Below are 21,929 nucleotides of genomic sequence, written 5' to 3' on the forward strand. Positions count from 1 at the left end.
GGTTAAAAGGACGTAAATTAGGGCCGGCCCTGTGGCTTGGTGGTTAAGTGCGCGCGCTGCGATGCTGGCGGCCCGGGTTCGGATCCCGGGTGCGCATCGAGGCGCCACTTCTCTGTCCATCCTGGGGCCGAGTCCCACATACAGCAGCTAGAGGGGTGTGCAGCTATGACATACAACTATCTACTGGGGCTTTGGGGGCAAAAAATAAAATAAATAAAATCTTTAAAAGGACGTAAATTAAAAAAGAAAAAAGAGAGACAAAAAGGATTCAAGATTATCTATCATCAGACTTCTCAACAGCAGTGTTTTATGCCAGAAGAAAAGAGAGCAACATACTTAATACATTCAAGGCAAGAAAATGTGAACCAAGGATTTTATATCAAGCAAAATCACCTTCAAGCATAAAGAAGCATAGACGAATTGTTACAAGCATGTAAGATCTCCGAGAAATTGTTGCCATGAGCCCTTCCTGAGGAGTCTACTAGAGAACAAACATTTTAGGTGACTAGAATGACTAGAGAGACATTGAGCATTAAATATACAGTTACTTGTAGAACCAAGACTAAGTGGGGGTTAAAAATAGAGACCATAGTATACAATAGTTTTATGATCTGAAAATTAAATATAGTACAACCATTAAAAAATACATGTGGGGGGGCCAGCCCGGTGGTGTAGTAGTTAAGTTTGCATGCTCTGCTTCGGTGGCCCAGGGCTCGGATCCCTGGTGTTGACCTATGCACCCCTCATCAAGCCATGCTTTGGTGGCATCCCACTTATAAAATAGAGGAAGAAGGGCACAGATGTTAGCTCAGGATCAATCTTCCTCACCAAAAAAAAAAAAAAAGAAAGAAAATAGGTAGGGGATGAAGAGAAATGGGGATAATATATGCAAAAAATGTTTAACTGTTCTTAGTAATCAAAAATGACAGTGGTAATATTAGGATAATTTTGAAACTCATATATGAAACATGGGATAAAGTAAATGAGTAATTATGGGATATTCTAATTCTGAGAACCAAAATTTTTGGTGTGGAAGACAAAAGCTGTAGGTGTAATACAGAATGTATAAATTAACCTTATACTCCTGAATTTGGATTGCAAATACCAATATGAACTTATGAGGTATTTTTTCTCTATGTATAAATACATATAGGCTCTATATATGTATAAGATAATAAAATAATATAAATATATGTAATTAAATATATATACATATAAATATAGGAAATATATGCTATATTTCCTATATATATATGCGTACATAATACAGACACACATATATATTTCCTAGCTCAATCCATTGAAAAGGCCTAGAAACAATGACCAACGCAGTAGCACTAATAATCCTTAGGGCCCAGATTGTGATGTTACAATACCATTTTACAATAAAAAAAGAATCCAGAGTTTCTTAGCGAAATGGTTTATTCCAGGTCTGTGGCAGGAAATATGCAAGATGAACTGGATTATCTTAACATAACAGATAGCAGAGAAGCTATCAAAGACTACTAGGGTCATGTCAAAACATTTAGAAACCAACTTGAAGAGACTTTGTCTCATAGGCAAAGATGGTATATTTTGAGCTTCAATAATTGTAAGAATTGCAATGAATTAAAATCTATGAAATATGTTTAAATCCATGGATTAATAATTATATTTTTTTAAAAAAGAATCAATTGGTCATTTTCTGAGGATAACAGGGAACTAATTCATTACCTTGACAACAGTAAATAACGGTATCAAGCTTTTATTTTGCCCTCTTCCTATGAATCGTTTCACTAGGTAGCCAAATAATAGATGAGGGAAACACCTCTTTATAAAATTGTTCTAGTTAATATATGAAAACAAAATAGAGAATATCACCATTTGCAATGCTCAATGGATTAATTAACCTAGGCATTGAGCATTAATGGCTGTTAACATTTAAAAACAAAAACAAAAACAAAAAAAACAGCCATTATGTGTCTACTGATGGAAGAACACAATCCTTGTCAAAGGGTTTGAACCTCCAGAGGTCAGCCTCTGGATTCAGCTGCCATGTTGCAGAAAATACAGAGGACAGAGGAACACGTTGAACTGCACCATAAGTCTGCAATCAGCAAAATCCAGTCAAAGAAGAAAGTTTACAGGTCAAATAGCCTGGATTCTTCAACAAATAAATTGTAAGGAAAGGAGAGGGATGGAGGGGGAAACTATAGAGATTTCAACGACTTATCAAGGTAAAAAAAATGGAGAAGACTAAACTATAGTGTCTAGAGATGCATACTTGGGTGATAAAAACATAAAGAAATGCAAATGTCTAATATCACAATCAGGAGGGAGGAAGGAGGCTATGACTGTGCTGAGGAAAGTGAAGGGACATCTGGATGGTTATTTCTTGACACAGGTGGTGGTTAGTTGTAAGGGTGTTCGCCTTATAATAATTCAATAAGCTATACATTTGTTCATATAGTTTTCTGTATTTGTGCTTTATTTTACAATAAAAAGATACAAAAAGCTAATAGTTATAGAATATATATACATATACATAGGTACGTAGGTAGGTAGGTAGATAGATAGAAAAATAAATAGATAGGTAGGTAGGTAAAAAAAAAAAAGTCCCACAGCCCCAGAGATAAGTGGGGCTCTTTTGAACAGTTACAAATAGCCAGAGTTGGATAATTTACTAAAGAATAGCATTCTGAGCCTGGTGGGGCCCTTTCTCTTTTCTCCGTGTAAATCGAGCATTTTTTAGCAGAAGCTTTTGCTCTCTGGTCAAAGTCAGAGATGTACTCTCTGAAGAAAGTAATTGATCTGCTCAGGGATGGTTCCTTGGAGGGTACGGGGGTCTAAGAGCGAAGCAGAGCAGAGACGGAGCCCCTCTGTACCATTAAGCAAGACCTGGAGGAGAGACACAAAAAGGAAAAACAGTTCCACCAGGAATGGTACATGCAAAAATGCCTTACCTCCAGAAGAAAGGTGCCCTACCTTTTACAATTGCTGGAGTCTCCAACCAGCCTTCCTGCCCCCTGCCTGTCAGTCAAAACCTACTCAGTCATTTACATGGAAAATCAGCCCTTCTTTTTATTGGTGAGGCCTACTGGGCAAACAGAATACCAAATACAGAGGAAACCATGATCCTGATTGATAAGGATGAAATAAAGAAACATTAGCTATTTGAAGAAATAGAGAAAATGAAGGAGAAAGTCCCAAATATTTAAACAGAACAACCGTTTCTGAAGGAAGCAGAGCTATTTGAAAAAACAGAAGAAAGCATATGAATGGGGGAAAAAAAAAGAATTCTTCAAAATTAAAAATATAATTTCAAAAATAAAGAACTCAGTAGTTGACTAATGAAATAGACATAACATAGCTGAAGACTGCATTGGTGAACTGAAAGATAAAGTCAAGGAAATTTCCCAGAATATAGTACAAAAAGACAAAAAGAGAGAAAATGTGAAATAAAAGTTAAAATACATAAAGGATAGAACCAGGAGCTCCACCATATGTTTAACAGAAATTCCAGAAGGAGAAAATAAATATAATGGAGAGGAGTAAACAACCATAAAAATTATGGACTATAATAAAAATTTCCGAGCTGAAAAAGACATAAATGTTTGGATTGGAAGTGACTACCGAATACCAAAGAGACCAAGGGAACAATGGCTCACACCTAGACATATCCTTGTAAAATTCCAGAACATCAAGAGTTAAGAGAAAATTCTAATAGCTTTCAGTGAAGGGGGAAAGGTTATCCATAACAGAATGAAAAGCAGACTGACATCAAATCTCTCATTAGCAACATTGGTTGTTAGTAGACCTTGAAGCAATGCCTTCAAAGTTCTTAGGAGAAAAAAAAAATCAGTATTTAGCCAAACTATCAATTAAATATGAGTGTGGAATTAAATTTTTGGACATGTAAGCACTCAGATAGTTTACCACCCACATATCCTATATTAAAAAATTACTTAAGTAGATTATTTTGAGTAAATGACAAAGGAACCCAAAGAAGAGGATTATATAGAATTAAAAAAAAAAAGTGGTAACCGAGTATGACACTGAAAAATTCAAGGAAGCTAAAAAGATATTTAAAGAGAATTGAGTAGAGATTTTGGTGCTTGGAACATTCTCCCTCAAATGGCAACCTTTCAATGATCTAGGATTACACTTCCTTCTGTATTGGTTCTATCATTCCACATGGTTCTATTGTGACTATACAATCGAAGTGTAAAAACCGCATTTTAAATTCAGCCTTTAGAATCACCCTATTAACCATGCATGTAAGACTTAATAATAGTTATAGAAAAGATTATAGGGGCCAGACCGGTGGCACAAGCGGTTAAGTGCCCGCACTCCGCTGCGGCGGCCCGGGGTTCACCGGTTCGGATCCCGTGCGCACACTGACGCACCACTTGTCAAGCCATGCTGTGGCAGGCATCCCATATAAAGTGGAGGAAGATGGGCATGGATGTTAGCCCAGAGCCAGTCTTCCTCAGCAAAAAGAGGAGGATTGGCAGATGTTAGCTCAGGGCTGATCTTCCTCACAAAAAAAAAAAAAAGAAAAAGAAAAGATTATAAATGTTAAACACTGACAAAATAAAATAATACAACTACAAAAATTTGATGGGACAATGGAGAGAAGCAATGGAAGGAGGGGTAGATGCAGTATTTTCATAATATTTTATTTAACACTTTCATAGGATAATAAATCAAGGAATAGGTTTTTAAAAATATATCATTTAAAATGATAAACACAACCACCAGAAAAATTTAAGGCACACAGCTAAAGAAAATTGTAGGTAGGGAAGGAGGTGTACATGAGAAGATGGAAAGTAGTGTGAGCGGACAAAGAACCTCAGCCTGGAATCTATTCGGTATCACCTAGGGTTGCATGGAATCTATTCAGTATCACCTAGGGTTGCATGGAATCTATTCAGTATCACCTAGGGTTGAAACATCAAGACAGAAGTACGAGAATATTGTTGATCATTACAATGGCTGATTGGCCAAGTCTAGCTGGAAAGAGATTTGGAAAATGACTGTGTGGTGTTTTCTACAATACTCATAAGGAAGGGAATACTCCACTATCAGAAGGGAGTTTAGGTGCCGGGCAGTTAAAAAATAAAATAAATATAAAACAAAATAAACCATACTTCTACCATGCTTTCAAGGTCCTATTCAAATATTTACTCCTTACTAACCTGCCAGGTAGAGGTAGAGCGCTTCTCTTCACCCTTTCTGTTAACTATGGGAAAGGGTGAGAACTGATACCAATTAAACACCTACCCTGTGCCTTTATTCGGCGTGTCACTAGTATTATCTCACTTAATCTTCACAATCACTTCATAAGGTAGATATTATTACCCCTATTTTATAGGTAAGAAAATCAAAGCTCTAAGAAATTAAGAAATTTGCTCATGGTTATTTAGCCAAAAGCGGTGGAGTCTGTATTGAAAACCAAAGCTGTACGACTCTGAGGTTCACGATTCTCCCCCTTCTCCATGTCACATCTCCACATTAGCCTGTGATCCTGTACATGGAATTGATTATATATACACTTTTTTTTACCGTGTATGTTTTATGTCCTCAACTAAATTGTCAGCACCTTGATAAAGGGTTCCCTGTCTTGAACAATTCTTGTGTGTCTTACAGCACATAATGCAAGACCTTTTGTATAGAATGAGCTTAATCGGTATCTATTATATAACTCTGGGATCTATATCAATGAAAAGGAAAGTCATATTTTTGAGATAAATTAAGTATAATAAAGGATCAGTGTTATGAAATTCTACAATCCTTGAAGCACATCAAAATGTACTTTATAAACTTACAAGTCTTCATCTTTTCCTTCATTTTCCTAATTAAGCCATTTTCTCAGGATTACAAAAAAACAAGAAAAATAAATCAATATCCAATTATTTTTTCCTATTTAAATATCTAGCTTTTCTTCAGCATTATTTTTTATTTATTTTCTCTATTTTATTCTTACACTTTAGGTATATTATTTCTTACAAAAACCTTTGAGGGCTAGCTTATGATGCTTCCCACTATCTGTAACAATATTTCTAAGGAAAACCTGCTTAAAGTGGCTTAAAAATGGAATTTGGGCTATCACGTTTTTGTAAACAACAAGCTTCTCGTACACAATCTGTATTTTATAGCGTCTAGCCCAATGCAAATGTGAGTGCTGGGTTGAATCAAATGTAAAATAAGGAGCTAATCTTTATAGACACGTTCATTCTTAGTAAAGGTGCATGTGAAATATGCCTGTTCCTAAATCAGTCCCATGTTAGGCAGGATGTAAATGCTGCATGCTCTATTCTTCTCATTCACACAGTTGTCTACACAGCCCCTCCTGGTCGCAGGAGCACATACTCGATAATCACACTACTATGCCAGTGTAGACGGATTTCAGTCTGTGCTTTGTTTCACTCTGGCAGCATCTTGTTGCAATAAAGGCTGGCTCTCAGGCTTCTTGTGGCTTTTCTTCCAAGCTGAGGATGCATGCTTACAAGCTGCCTGTCTCTCTGCGTTTAGCTGGAGTGTTCACAGCCCCTCCCCCAACCACGTTTTCCGCTGTCTCTGCTACTACTTTTATTCAGTTCAACACTTGAGGGGACTACAGATGAAACGCCTCTAAATCTAAATTGCCAGCCATGGAAATAACAACCTATTTTCTGACCTTCCCTTCCTCCACCCACACTTTTCGAATCTGAGTCTAGGAGCACATAGCTGCTCTATCTCTGTCTCCTGGGTTTAGTGGTATAGTGGCTTTTCTAGACAGGAAAAAAAAAAGGACAACCTCAAACGAAAATCCATTAGGAAAAATATTTGGTAAGAGAAAGAAAGAAGTGGGTATGCATAAGCTGATAGGGTATGTACAAATGTGGGGAAATACATGATGTAGAACAAGAAATCAGAATTTACACACCATGTGGCAAAGTCTTCACCTTGGGAGATTATACACTAACTCCACCAGCACTAATCGCTGCTAAAGCACTTTTGAAATTTCTCTTACAGAATTGCTCTCAGTGTCAGCACACAAGATAAATGAGAAAACAAGCCTCTTAACACCTCGTTTTTAAAAATCTTAGACAGTATTGCTCAGTTTAATCACTCACCATGCTACAACACTTCTCTATGAATGGATTTTACCAATTTAAAAACTATCAAATTCTCCCTCAAAGAAGAAAAACTTGACATTGATGAAATTTAAAAATGTGACGCAGGCTCTAATGAAAAACCAACCACGTGCCAGTGGGCAGTAGCCACCGTAAGTAGTAGTATTCCCATTTTAGAGTTAAGAAAACTGGTTTATCAGAGAGATTAGGTAACTTGTCCAAGGCCACACGGCCTATAAACGGATAAGGGGATTTATCCATTTATCTATTTTCCTGCTTGGCAACGCAGGAAAAATGCCAGCTCTGTCCCCCAAGATTCTTGGGAGCAGAACTACTCCCCTGGGGCAGGCTTCCAGAGTGCCAACGAGAACCCCAGCTACTCCAGCTACCGAGGCTCCAGAAATGGCTACCTGGGCAGGCATGGTTTCAATGCTAGAGTGATGCTGGAGACCCAAGAGCTCCTTTGCCAGGAACAGAAGCAAAAAGAGCAACAGAGGAAGAGGCAGCCTCCTCTTCCCGAGGAGCTCAATTACTACGACTCATATAAGAAAGTCCAGGACCCCAGTTATACCCCTTCCAAAGGGCCTTTCTAGCAGGATGTGCCCCCCTCCCGTTCTCAGGTGACTAAGCTGAACAGACTTCAGACTCCTGAGAAAGGGAGACCTTTTTATTCCTAAGCAGGGGAAGAATGAATGTTTCATGTCATGCAGTAAAGGACGTTTTCCTATGAGGGAAAAAGGAAACTACATATATATACAGTGTATGTGGGATTTTAAAGTCTTTGACCAACCAGGCTATTTGTGTGTGTGTGTGTGTGTGTGTGTGTGTGTGTGTGTGTGAAAGATTAGCCCTGAGCTAACGCCTGTTGCCAATCGTCCTCTTTCTTGCTGAGGAAGATTGGCCCTGGGCTAACATCCGTGCCCATCTTCCTGTACTTTATGAGGGACAGCTGCCACAGCGTGCCTTGATGAACAGTGTGTAGGTCCCTGCCTGGGATCCGAACCTGCAAATCCCGGGCCACCAGAAGCAGAGCACGTGATCCTAACCACTACGCCACCAGGCTGACCCCAACCAACAAGGCCATTTTAAATCAATATTATTTAGAATTAATTTGTGTTCTGATTTTTTTTTTTTTTTTTGCTGAGGAAGATTCTCCCTGAGCTAACATTTGTTGCCAATCCTCCTCTTTTTTTTTGCTGAGGAAGGTTCACCCTGAGCTAACATCTATTACCAGTCTTCCTCTATTTTGTACACCAGCTGCTGCCAGAACATGGCCACTGAGAGACGAGTGGTGTAGGTCCACACCTGGAACTGAACCCGGGCTGCTGAAACAAGTGGAACTTAACCACTAGGCCACCTGGGCTGGCCCTGATTAAATTTTTATTTCCATTTTTCTTAGCATAGATTTATGTTTTTGAATTTTTGTTTGCAAGGTCTTCTGAGGGGAAGGGTTTTTAACTGTTTCTTTTCTTCTCTCTCTCCTCACCCTCCTTCCTGTCTAAAGGTTTGCAGTTGATTTCAGGCAACTCCTCATCAGGGCCCCAAGTCCAAAACCAAGACTTAAATTTGGGGTTAAGGACCCCTGTACCACAGTGACACAGGGGACATCACCATATCAGTCACTGAGCCAGTGAGAAGATTCTTTTATTTTCTGGTACTGACACTGCTTTCTCCTGAAGCCCCTGACAAGAATTGGTAGTGGCTCTTACTTCAGCCGCCGTTTGGGCTGTGGCTTAGTCCCTGACTTCAGAAGACCACTTGGCTCCTGTTTCTCATCCCATTCCTCACAAGGAACAACTATTTTAGTCCTCATGACCCTTAGGGGCTGGCCTTCCAGTCATCATTGTTTCCCTACTCAGAGCCCTCAATCCATGGATTCAACCCTTCTCACTACTCACTAATTTGAGTTTTTGTTTCATTTCTTGGCCTTAGGGGTATTTATCTCATTTATTAATGCAAACATATTTCTTAAATTTTCTTTTTATATATAATTGTTGCTTTTGTGGAGTGGGAGTGGGAGAGTTGCTCAAAATATAAACCTATAGAGCCATCTTGACCAGAACTCTCCCCACTGAACATGACTTCAGAGATTTCCTTCAGGCATCTCAAATTTGACATGTCTATGACTTAGTTCATTATCTTCTCTCACCAAAACCTGCTTCTCTATATTTACTTTATCTCAATGAATGGTATAACAATTGACCTGGCCTCCAGAATTAGAAACATCAGCTTCATTCTCAATTCTTCCGTCTCCCTCCTTCATCATTTCAAACCTGTCACCAAATCCTATAGACTCTATTTCAAAAGCAACCCTTGAATCCATCTGTCCTCTCTGACCCCACTTTAGTCTAAGAATTCATCATCTCTCTTGCCTGAGTGTCAGCTATACTCTCCCTGCCACCAAACTCTTTCTACTCAAGTTCATCTTTCAACTGTTTCCAGATTTATTTCTCAAACAAACAAACAAACAACCCAAAATCTCTTTAAAGACTTAAACTATCTATTACCTAGAGAATAAAGTTCAAAATTGTTAGCAGGGGTGATGTTGGAAGCATAGGTTGAGGCTGGAATGTATGATGATGGGATGTACCATGTGGCTGAAGCATAGTGTTTAGAATGAATGAGAAATTAGATTTATGTTTATTATGTTCTTATATAATATTGGAGATGATCTCTGGTATGAATCAAAATGTGAATGTATGGATGGATGGACACAACTGCCTAAGGACAATGTACTGGTTATTCTGGTCACTCCCAGATTCATTCTCTGCTCTTCACTAGCTCTGTGTCTGAGAAGCTGACCTCTATTGACTGCATCATCTGGACTTGTGCACTGAAGGCACCAGCAGGAGATGGCAAGGTAGGAGGAGATCTGGGTATCTATTCCTCCCATTCCATCCCTGTTTGCCATGGTTCTGGTTCTGGCCTTTAACAAGCATTAGGACATTACAGACCAGGAGGATGATGTGGATTTATTCCTCTGAATTCAGCTCTGAAAGAAGATTTACTATTGAAATAATCTGACATCTCTTACGTTCTTGTTTCATTTCTAATTGGTAGTTATAAAATTTGGGGAGCTATTTGAAAGTAGCCCATTCTAGAAGCAATATAATTGGGCCAGCTTAATTGATCACATTTCAGCATTTTTAATTGACAAAATACCTATCCATGAATCATAATTAATAAATCCACAGTGTTGAGAATATGACACAACACACCAGCCTGCTGCGAAAGAAACCAGTTTGTACTCATTTTTTCACCTAAATGTAGAGGTCCTTCTGACATATGCTCTTTCTTGTCTGACCTCCTTTCCAAAGTCAGAAGCACATTTTGTCTCTCCCATGGCGGTTAAAAATGACACAATGGGAAGTGTCTATAGGCTGAAGTATGAGCCAATTTCTAGGACCTGAAAACCGTTGCCAAAAAAAAAAAAAAAAGACAGAGATTGGCACCTGTACAAATTCAAATAGTCTCTGGATACTGTCACTGGAAAACAATGACTTGCACTCTGTGCAGCAACCAGGAAGCAATGTTGTGTGACTCTTCTCTACTCAGCCTCCATCCCTCACAACCCACTTCCCGCCAACAACCCAAATTTTATCACAACCAACACTAGAAAAGTATGTGGAAGGGGAGTGAGTATTGGAATCATGTTCTTTGTTGGGGAAATCTGCAAGCTCTAGCTGTTTCCGTTTGAACGGCATTTCATTTTGCCCAGTTCAATGTTTGCTGATTGTTCATGCTATCTGGAAAAGCTTTGACTAAACCTTCTAATTTCAGCTAAGCTTTTTCTTTTCTGCAGGGCAAGCCCTTGTCTTGAAAGTATAGAAATGTGGTCAAAAGGAAAACAACAAAGTGGGAGAACTGAAGAGAAGGAGTTAGGAAACTTGAAGGAATTACAAGTTTGGTGAATTTAACCAGCATAATGTTATATTAACCAGGCATCTCTTTTGAGACCTGTTTTACTAATTTCTTACACTCCATGATTTTGATATGTAAAACACTAAAATCTTCGCCTATAAAACTCACTTTCATATCATTTATATTTTTCCAATAGAGATGATACAAAGATATTCCTTGATGGCTCAGAACAAATCCCTGTTTGCTTGGATACCTTTGCTGCAACAGTGTTCTTTTCATTTGATTCACGTGGGTAGAAACAGAAGTTGCTTATTTCTCCAGCGTATAATTTCTGACTTTGTTTATGTATGGTACTTGTTTAGCCAGGTCCTCCCAATTCATTAACTGTTACTAATTGATTTTAAATAATTGTGAGAAATCTATTCTGAAAAGTCAACTATTTAGAGGTGTGTGTGTATGAGTATGTGTGTGTGTATAAACATACACATACACCTCCATAATTATTTAGAACCTTGATATATATATGCATATTTAAAACATTATTTGTCATGAAAAAATATAGAGAATAATGTAACAAACATCTTTGTACTTATGGTTGAAGTTTGAGGGGGCCAATAAATTACATCTTTCATCCTCCCTACCCAAGTTCTGACTCAATTGAGAGAGACGAAGTCAGGCAAATGGAAATAAAATCTGCTGTATAACCAATAAAGTCTCTGTTGGAGGATATGGCCTAGGTCTGTGCGGCAATACACAACACATCTTCTCTTTCAAGTTCTAAAAACCAAATAAGAGAGACAAAGACAGGCAGATAGGGCTCAAATAGCAGTATATTTCTGGTAAGTTTGGAAAACACGGCTTGTGTGTGGAGCAACAATTGGCTTAGGCACCTGTAACCCACCTGGACACAGTTTTCCCTGGTTTTCAACATTATGCTTACCTTGTAGCCAACAGCAGACTGGAGTGCAAGCTCTCTACAGATGGGAGACCCAGAAAGAGGAGGGTAGGGCTAAGGTGGGAATGCCCAGTTCCTCTCCAAACACACCAATCAGGTAAAGTTCTCCACTTCTGAGAGAGAACAAAGGGTGTGGTTAAAAGTGAGGCGTGTGTATGGAAAAATACCTCCTGAAGGAAACCAGGGGAGTAGAGGGAAATTGTGGCCCACTCAGCACTCAGCTTTAACAAACCTTAACATTTTGTCCTATTTCATTCCTTCTTTTCTTTGGCATAAGTATACATTACAGATCCTATTGAAGCCCTCTGTGTACCCTTCCATGATCTCATTCATCTCCCTCTTCCTCTCCACTGGTGACCACTATAGGCCCTGGTGTGCATCATTCAATCTACATTTTTATACTTTACACATATATGTATTTCACGTATGTGTACATATACACAAATGATATACCGGGCTGTTACGCATGTTATACATTTTAAATACATGGAATAATAGTAGATGTATAATTTTGCAACTTGCTTTTTTCATGCAACATGATGTTTTTGAGATCTATCCATATGGATTCTTACAGCTGTAAAGTTTTGAATTATGTGAATAAACCACACCTTCTATCTATTCTTCTTTTGTCATTTAGTTAATCGATTCTTCAGTTTTTACCATTATAAACGGTGCTGATACAAACAATCTTGTAAATGTTCCCTTCTGCATGTAAGACAGAGTTTCTAAGGAGCAGTGATTCACAGCTTCGGTGGGATACTGTACTTCTCACACCCCAGAAAGTGCTTAGAAATGTGTAGGAACATTATGGGTTGTCGAATTACTGGAAGGAGTATTACCAGCTTTAGTGCTGGGGACCAGAGTTGCTCAATGTCCTTCAATGTGTTGGGTGGCAACACATAAAGAAGGGTCCCATCCCAAATGCAATTAAGTCCACTACTAGAAACACCACTCTAAATACATCCCCATATGTGACAAAACTGTGTCATAGGGTATGCAATCCTCATCTTTATTAATTATTACCAGAGGGGTCTTCCACTTAGTTTAACCTATTTATAACCTCACCATTTCTTATTAACTCCACATCCTTGTCAACACTTATAATTATCAAAGTTTATAATTTTTTTTTGCAAATCAAATAAAAATTAAATAGTGTCTCATTATCGTCTTAACTTGCATTTCTGGGGTTACTAGTTGAGGCTGAACATGTTTTCATGTGGCCATTTGAGTCTAGTCTTCTGTGAAATGTGTATTCCTATCCTTTGTTTACTTTTCTGTTGAGTTATTTGTCTTTTTCTTATTTATTCATGAGAATAAGAGCTCAATACATTTTGGATAAACTGTGGTGTATGAATCCTTTTGTGTATATTGTGACTATGCATCAATGGTATACATTGTAAATATCTTGCCTCATCTGTGTCGTATCTTTGAATATTGTTTGTGATATCTTTTGTTGAACAGGACATTTAAAATGTTTCGATGTAAACAAGTTTATTAACTTTTCTGGTTTGTGCTTTTTGCATTTCAGTTAATAAGTTCTTCCTTACCACACTATTCTATACTTTCTTCAAAAAGTTTAATGCTTTTGCTCATCCCACGTCCCACATGTAGGTCTTTAATATTTCTGGAATTTTTTTTTGTCATATGAGGTAGAGATTAAATTTTATTTTCCATATGAATTACCAATTACGCCAGCACCATTAATTTAACTGTCCGTGATTTTCCCACTGATTTTTCATACCCTTTCCCTGTATAGCAAGTCTTCATGTATGGATAGATCTGTTTTAAGACTTTCTATGCTGTTTCCATGATCCTGTGCAAATACCACACTAGGTTGATTAATATGACTTTATAATAATTTCTGATACCTGTTAGGATAAGACTCTCGCGAGTTTGTTCTTCAGAATAGTATTACCAATCTTGACTCCGTATTCTTCTGTATAGATTTTAAGTTCAGCTTGTCAAATTTCATGAAAAGATTTTTTTGTAATTGGTTTGGAATTATATCAAATGCATACATTAATATGGAGAACAATTTAACCTTTACAATAGTGGGACTTTCCATTCATAAATATGATATATCTTTCCACATATTCAGGTCTTCTCATGTCCTTCAATAGCGTCTTGCCATTTTTATACATAAAGATTTTGAGGTTTCTTGCTAGAATTATTCATAAGCACCTTATAATTTGGGTTTCTATTTTGATTCTATTTGATAAAATAGTACTTTAATTTTCAATTTAACTTCTTAAGTTGGTTAGTATTGGGGAAAGGGAATGTGATTAACTTTTGTGTGTATATGTATTCAGCAACCTTGTTGAATTTTATTTTTAGTTTCAGTATTTTTGTCTGTAAATTTTCTGGGATCTTTTAAATAATTATATCATTTTCAAACAAAAGTACTTTTTGTCTTTTTTGTTCCATTTCTTTTCTTTCTCTCTCTCCCATTGGTAGTCTTATTCCTTTATAAGTCCTGATATCTGTTAGTAAAGGTTGAATGTTAGTAGTGCTAGTGGGTGCCTCTTTTTAAAAATTAATTTTAATAGGATTGCTTCTAAACTTTAACCATTCAGTATATCTGCAATAGCTTCTTCTAAATCAGATTTACTGAGATATAATTCCAATATGGTAAAATTCACCATTTTAAGTGTACAATTCAACAAATTTTGCCAAGTATATACAGTAGTATAAACATCACTACAATCAAATACAGAACATTTCCACCACTCAAAAAGTTCTCTCATGACCTTTTGTAGTAAATTCCTTCTCCCTACCCTTAGCTCCTGGCAACCACTGCTCTGCTTTCTATCACTATAGATTAGTTTGCATTTTTTAGAATTTTGTATAAATGGAATTGTATAGCATGTACTTTTTATTTTCTGGCTTCTTTCACTTAGCATAATTATTTTGAGATTCATCCACGTCGTTGCATTTCAATAATTCATTCCTTTTTATTTTTGAGTAGTATTCTATTGTGTAGATACACAATCTGTTTATCCATTCATCTGTTGATGGACTCTCGAGTTGTTTCCGGTTTTTTGCTATTATGAATAAAACTGCTATCAACATTCATGTACAAGTCTTTATATTGATATATGCTTTCATTTTTCTTGAATAAATACCTAGGACTAAAATGGTTGGGTTATTTGGTAGGTATATGTTTACCTTTTTAACAAATTATCAGTTTGTCTTCCAAAGTGGTTGTTGCATTTGATATTTCCACCAGTAGTTTATGAGAGTTCCAGTTGCTCCACATCCTCACCAACACTTGGTATAACTAGCATTTTTTATTTTAGATATTTTAATAGGCATATAGTGGTATCTCATTGTGGTTTTAATTGGCATTTCTCTAATGATTAATGATGTTGAGCATCTTTTTGTGTGCTTATTGACCACCTGTATATTTTTTTTGGAGAAGTATCTGTCCAAATCTTGCCCATTTTTATTTTATTTATAAATTATTGAATTTAGAAAGTTCTTTATATGTTCTGGTTATAAGTCCTTTATCAGATACATGTGTTTTTAAAATATTTTCTCCCAGCTTGTGGCTTCTCTTTTCATTTTTTCAACAGTGTCTTTCAAAGAGCAGAATTTTAAAATTTTTGATAAAAATGAATGTGTCAATTTCTTCTTTTATGGTTCATTTTTTCTATTTTTTATCTAAAACCCTTTCCCTAATCCAAGAATTTTTGTATACATATGAAGTAAGGGCTGAGTGGTTTGTGTTTTTTTTGCATATGATGTCTAATTGTTCCAGCACCATTTGTTGAAAAGACTATCCTTTTTCCACAGAATGGCCTTAGCACCTTTGTTGACAATTAAATTGACATTACACGTGCAGATCTATTTTTGAACTCTCTATTCTGTGCCATCTTTCCAATGCTGTATTTTCTTAATTACTGTAGCTATAAATTAAGTCTTGAAATCAGATAGTATGAGTCTTCTAATTGTGTTCCTTTCTTTCAAAAGTATTTTTGTCTACTCTTGGTCCTCTGTTTTCCTACATAAATTTTAGAAACAGTCTATCAATTTCTACGGGTAAAAAAGCTACTGGGATTAAGATTGGAGTTGCACTGTGTCTATAGACCAGTTTGAGAATTGACATTTTATCATACTGAGACTTCTTGTCCACGAATATGATATATTTCTTTATGTAGTTATATTTTCTTTAATTTCTCTCAGCAATGCTTTAAAAAATTTCAGCATACACCTCTTACACATATTATTTTAGAATTAGCCCTGAGTATTTCATGTTGTCTGATGTGATTGTTTTTATGTTTGATTTTCCAATTATTTACTGCTGCTATGTAGAAATGCAGTTGATTTTTGTATATTGACCTTGTATCATGAGACCTTGATCAATTCACTTATTAGTCCTAGAAGCTTTTTTGAAGATTCTTTGGAATTTTTCATAAAGATTATCATGTTATCTATGAATAAAGACAAATTTAGTTCTTCCTTTCCAACCCATATGCATGTTATTTCTTGGTCTTGCCTTATTGCACTGGCTAGTACCTCTTGTACTATGTTGAAGGAAAATCTTGCCTTGTTACTGATCTTAATAGGAAAGCATTCAGTTTTTCACTGTTAAGTATGATGTGAGCTGTAGTTTTAGCTGATGCCCTTTATTAGTTTGAGGAGATTTCCTTCTATTCCTAAATTGCTGAGATGAGTTTTTCAGGGGGCCCGGGTTTGTTTCATATGGTGATTGGTTGCCAGTTTTGATAGATACTCTTTATCAGGTTAAAGACACTTCCTTCAATTCCTAGTTTCTAACTTAAAAACATTTGAATGGGTTTTATTTTTGTTTAATGCTTTGTCTGCATCTATTGTGATGATTGGATGGCTTTTATCCTTTATTTTGTTTACATGATAAACAACACTACCATATTTTCAAATATTAAACAATTCTTGTATTCCCCATTATCTCTCTCCAGCATATTTATAAGAAAGTTTGAGAGAAAAAGAAATAAGGGAAGGAGGGAGGGAGAGGAGAAGGAGAGAGAGAGTGAGAGGGAGAAAGAGAGAGAGAAGAATGTGTTAGAAGAGAGTGATTGGCCTGGCAGGAGAGAGTACTGTGTCCTCCCTACCCCAACCCTCAAGCCAAGTGAAGACAAGAGGCAGGGTGAGGTGCTTGCCAGAGGGGAACTTGACGTTTCACAGGCATCTTCCCTGAGTGCTTGCTGAGTGAAGTCACTCACAGACTTGGTGCTGCCTTGAGATGGAGCAGAGAAGAGAAAGTTTTTAGAGAATCTGAACTGTGGCTCCTGTAGTTGGCCATGCCAGAGAGACTGGTGGTTCCTGCAAGTTGCCCAGATAAGTTCTTTTTTTTTTTTTTTTAATTAAATGAGTCCCACAATTTATTTAATTAGTTTGCTGTTAGTGGACATTTGGGTTATTCTCTCCCTTCCCTTTTAAAATTTGCTATTGAAATAAGACTACAATAAATATTCTTGTTCCTGTCTGACTATTTTCTAAAGACAAATTTTAGAAATAGATTTCCTGGGTCAACAGGTCTGATATTTTATTTCATTCTATTCTATTTTATTTTTGAGTTTCTTTTTTTAACAGCTCTATTGAGGTACCTTTGACATAAAAAATTATATACATTTAAGGTGTATAACTCGATGTTTTGATATGTGTACACACTGTGAAAAGATCACCACAATCAAGCTATTTAACATATCCATCACCTCTATATAGTTACCATTATATGTATGTGCACATGGAGAAGATTCAATTTAAGATCTATCCTCTTTGCAAATTTCAAGTTTACAATACAGTATTGTTAACTGAACCGAAACATAACATCACCGTGCTGTACATTAGGTCTCCAGAATTTATTCATTTTGCATAACTGAAACTTTGTACCCTTTCACCAACATCATCTCATTTCTCCTTCCTCCAGCCCCCGGCAATGACCATTCTATTCTTTGCTTCTATAAGTTTGACTATTTTAGATTCCACACACAAGTGAGATCATGCAGAATTTCTCTCTCTGTGTCTTTTACTTAGCATAATGTTCTCTAGCCCCATCCATGTTGTTGCAAATGGCAGGATTTCCCTCTTTTTTAAGGGTAATATTTACACTATTATATATATATATATATTACATTTTTTCTATGCACTCATCTGTCAAAGGACGTTTACTTTGTTTCCATATCTTGGTTATTGTGAATAATGCTGCAATGAACATGGGAGTGCAGACATCTTTTTGAGGTACTGATTTCATTTCCTTAGGATGTATACCCAGAAGTGAGATTGCTGGATCATATGGTAGTTCTAGTTTTAACTTTCTGAGGAACCTCCATACTGTGTTCCATAATGGCTGTACTAATTTATATTCTCACCAGCAGGTGGACAAAAGTTCCCTTTCCTCCACATCCTTGCCAACACTTGTTATCTTTTGTCTTTTTGATAATAGCCATTCTGACAGATATAAGGTGATATTTCATTGTGATTTTGATTTGCATTTCCCTGATGATTAGAGATGTTGATCACCTTTTCATGTACCATTAGCCATTTGAATTTCTTCTTTTGAGAAGTGTCTATTTAGGTCCTTTGCCCATTATTTAATTAGGTTATTTGTATTTTGAGTATTGAGTTGTATGAGTTCCTTATGTATTTTGGATATTAACTCCCCATAGGATATATGGGTTGCAAATATTTTTCCCATTCCATAGGTTGCCTTTTCATTTTGTTGGTTGTTTCCTTTGCTGTGCAGAAATTTTCTAAGTTAATGTAATCCCACTTGTTTATTTTTGCTTTTGCTGTCTGTGCTTTTGGTGTCATACCAAAGAAAAACATTGGCAAGATCAGTATCAAGGAGCCTTTTTCCTATGTTTTCTTTTAGGAGTTTTATGGTTTCTTACGTTGCAGTCTTTAATCCATTTTCGGTTGATTTTTGTGTTTGGGTGTGATATAAGGGTCTAATTTCATTCTTTTGCATGTAGATATTCAGTTTTCCCAGCACAAGAAAGAGGCTATTCTTTCCCCATTGTGTTTTCTTGACACTCTTGTCAAAGATCAGCCGACCATCAATGCATGCTTTTACTTCTGGGTTCTCTATTCTGTTCCACTGGTCTATGTGTCTGTTTTTATGCCAGTGCAATACTGTTTTGATTACTATAGCTTTGTAATATAATTTGAAGTCAGGTAGTGTGATGTTTCCAGCTTTGTTCTTCTTTCTCAAGATTGCTTTTGTTATTTGGGGTCTGTTGTGGTTTCACATGAATTTTAGAATTGTTTTTTCCATTTCTGTAAAAAATGTCAGTGGGATCTTGATAGGGATTGCATTGAATCTGTAGATCACTTTGAGGAGTATGGACATTGCAAATTATTAATTTTTCTAATCTATGAACATAAGAAGTCTTTCCATTTATTCATGTCTTTTTAAATTTTCTTCATCAATATTTTATTATTTTCAGTGTAAAAGTCTTTCACATCTTTGGTTAAATTAATTCCTAAGTATTTTGTTGTTTTTGTTGTTAATGTGAATGGGATTGTTTTCTTATTTTCCCTTTCGGACGGTTTGTTATTAGTGTATAATAACACCACTGATTTTTGTATGTTGATTTTGTATGCTGCAGCTTTACTGAATTCATTAATTCCTTCTAACAATCTTTTGGTGGAGTCTTTTGGGTATTCTACATATACAATCATGTCATCTGCAAACAGAGATAATTTTACTTCTTCTCTTCTGATTTGAATGCCTTTTGTTTCTTTTTCTTGCCTAGTTACTCTGGCTAGGACTTCCAGTACTATGTTGAATAGCAGTGGCAAGAGTTTGCATCCTTGTCTTGTTCTTGATCTTAGAGGAAAAGCTTTCAGTTTTTCTCCATTGATTATGATGTTAGCTGTAGGTTTTTCACATATGGACTTTATTGTGTTGAAGTGTGTTCCTTCTGTATCTATTTTGTTGAGAGTTTTTATCATGAAACAATGTTGAATTTTGTCAAATGCTGTTTCTGCATCTATTGAGCTGATCATGTGGTTTTTGTCTTTCATTCTGTTAGTGTGGTGCATCACATTGTTTTATTTCTGTATTTTGAGCCATCTTTGCATCCCAGGGGTAAATCCCACTTGGTTATGGTGTATGATCCTTTTATTGTGCTGCTGAATTCAGTTTGCTAGTATTTTGCTGAGGATTTTTGCATCTGTGTTCATCAGAGACATGGGCCTGTAGTTTTCTTTTCTTGTGTTGTCTTTGTCTGGCTTTGGAATATGGGTGATGCTGGCCTCATAAAATAAGTTTGGGAGTATTCCCTCTTATTCTATTTTTTGGAAGAGTTTAAGAAGGGTTGGTATTAGTTTTTCTTTGAATGTTTAGTGGGATCCACCCATGAAGCCATCTGGTTCTGGACTTTTCTTTGTTGGAAGTTTTTAATTACTGATTCAATCTACTTATTTGTTACTTGTCTGTCCAGGTTTTGTACCTCTTCTTGATTCAGTCTTGGTATGTTGTATGTCTCTGGGAATTTATCCATTTCTTCTAGATTATCCAATTTGTTGGTGTATAATTATTCATAATAGTCCCTTATATGATCCTTGTTATTTCTGTGTCATCCATTGTAATGTCTCCTCTTTCATTTCTCATTTTATTTATTTGAGCCATTTCTCTTTTTTTCATAGTCTGCTAAGCATTTGTCACTTTTGTTTGTCTTTTGAAAAAAACAACTCTTAGTTTTCTCAATTTATTTTTATTCTCTATTTTATTTATTTCTACTCTAATCTTTATTATTTCCTTCCTTCTGCTAATTTTAGGTTTAGTTTGCCTTTTTTCTGGTTCCTTGAGTTGTAAAGTTAGGTTGTTTAATTGAGATATTTCTCCTTTTTAAAAACAGACATTTATTGCTATAAACTTCCCTCCTAGGATTGTTTTTGCTGCATCCCATAAGTTTTGGTAAGTTGTATTTTCATTTGTCTCAAGGTATTTTTTAAAATTCTCTTTGGATTTCCTCTCTTAGCAATGGTTGTTCAAGAGTGGATTGTTTAGTCTACATGTTTTTGAATTTTCCTGTTTTCTTTCTGTTACTGATGTCTAGTTTTATTTCACTGTGGTCTGAAAAGATACTTGGTATGATTTCAATCTTTTAGAATTTGTTAAGACTTGTTTTGTGACCTAACATGTGATCTATTCTGGAGAATGTTCCATATGTTCTTGAGAAGAATGTGTACTGTGCTGCTGTTGGATATTCTGTAGATGCCTATTAGTACCATTTGGACTACAGTATTATTCAAATCAATTGTTTCCTTACTGATTTTTCAGCCTGGATGTTCTATCCATTACTGAAAATGTGGTATTAAAGTCTCCTACTATTATCATATTGTTGTCAGTTTCTCCCTTCAGATCTGTCAATATTTGTTTTATGTATTTAGATGCTCTTATGTTGGGTGTATATATATTTATAATTATTATATATTCCTGTTGAATTGACCCTTTTATCATTATATAATGACCTTCTTTGTCTCTAGTGACAGTTTTTTACTTAAAGTTTGTTTTATCTGATATAAGTATAGCCATCCCTGCTCTCTTTTGGTTACCATCTGAATGGGACATCTTTTTCCATCCCTTCCTTTCCAGACTGTGTCTTTATATCTAAAGTGAGTCTCTTGTAGATAGCATATCACTGGATCTTGTTTTTTAATCCATTCAATCACTCTATGCTTTTTGATTGGGGAGTTTAATTCATTTACATTTAAAGTAATTATTGATAGATAAAATACTTTCTACTGCCATTTTATTTGTTTTCTGTTGGATTTTGCACTCCATGACAAACAGCCAGTCTTCAGACGTCTCCCATCACAATGGGCGTATGACAACTATAATAGAATTCCCTGTTACCTTTCCCCATACCTCTCCACTCCAACTCTGGAGGAGCTAAGGGAGCTCAGATAACAGGGAAGGGGAACAAGTGCAGGGAGGAATCACAAAAGGACAAACCATGAGACTACTTCCCCACAGCAAGTTCCCATGTCTTGCTCTGGCCTGGGCTGCAGGAGGGATAGGGGAAGGA

General features: G+C 36.3%; 1 protein-coding gene and 1 long non-coding RNA gene across 4 annotated transcripts in view; one reads left to right on the forward strand and one right to left on the reverse strand.

Moving 5' to 3' along the window:
• LOC147913105 (uncharacterized) overlaps positions 1 to 12,443 on the forward strand; it is a 105,595-nt gene extending 93,152 nt beyond the window's left edge. Inside the window, exons 2-3 of the long non-coding RNA XR_015549144.1 lie at positions 9,879 to 9,957; positions 10,900 to 12,443. This is a non-coding gene — a long non-coding RNA (uncharacterized LOC147913105). The remainder of the gene's footprint in view (positions 1 to 9,878; positions 9,958 to 10,899) is intronic.
• Positions 1 to 21,929, reverse strand: part of PKD1L3 (polycystin 1 like 3, transient receptor potential channel interacting) — a 357,135-nt gene that overhangs the window by 324,249 nt on the left and 10,957 nt on the right. The window lies entirely within an intron of this gene.

This window comes from Ceratotherium simum, chromosome 30 (genome assembly GCF_057802395.1).
Source record: "Ceratotherium simum simum isolate JZ-2026a chromosome 30, ASM5780239v1, whole genome shotgun sequence".
Lineage (NCBI taxonomy): Eukaryota > Metazoa > Chordata > Mammalia > Perissodactyla > Rhinocerotidae > Ceratotherium > Ceratotherium simum.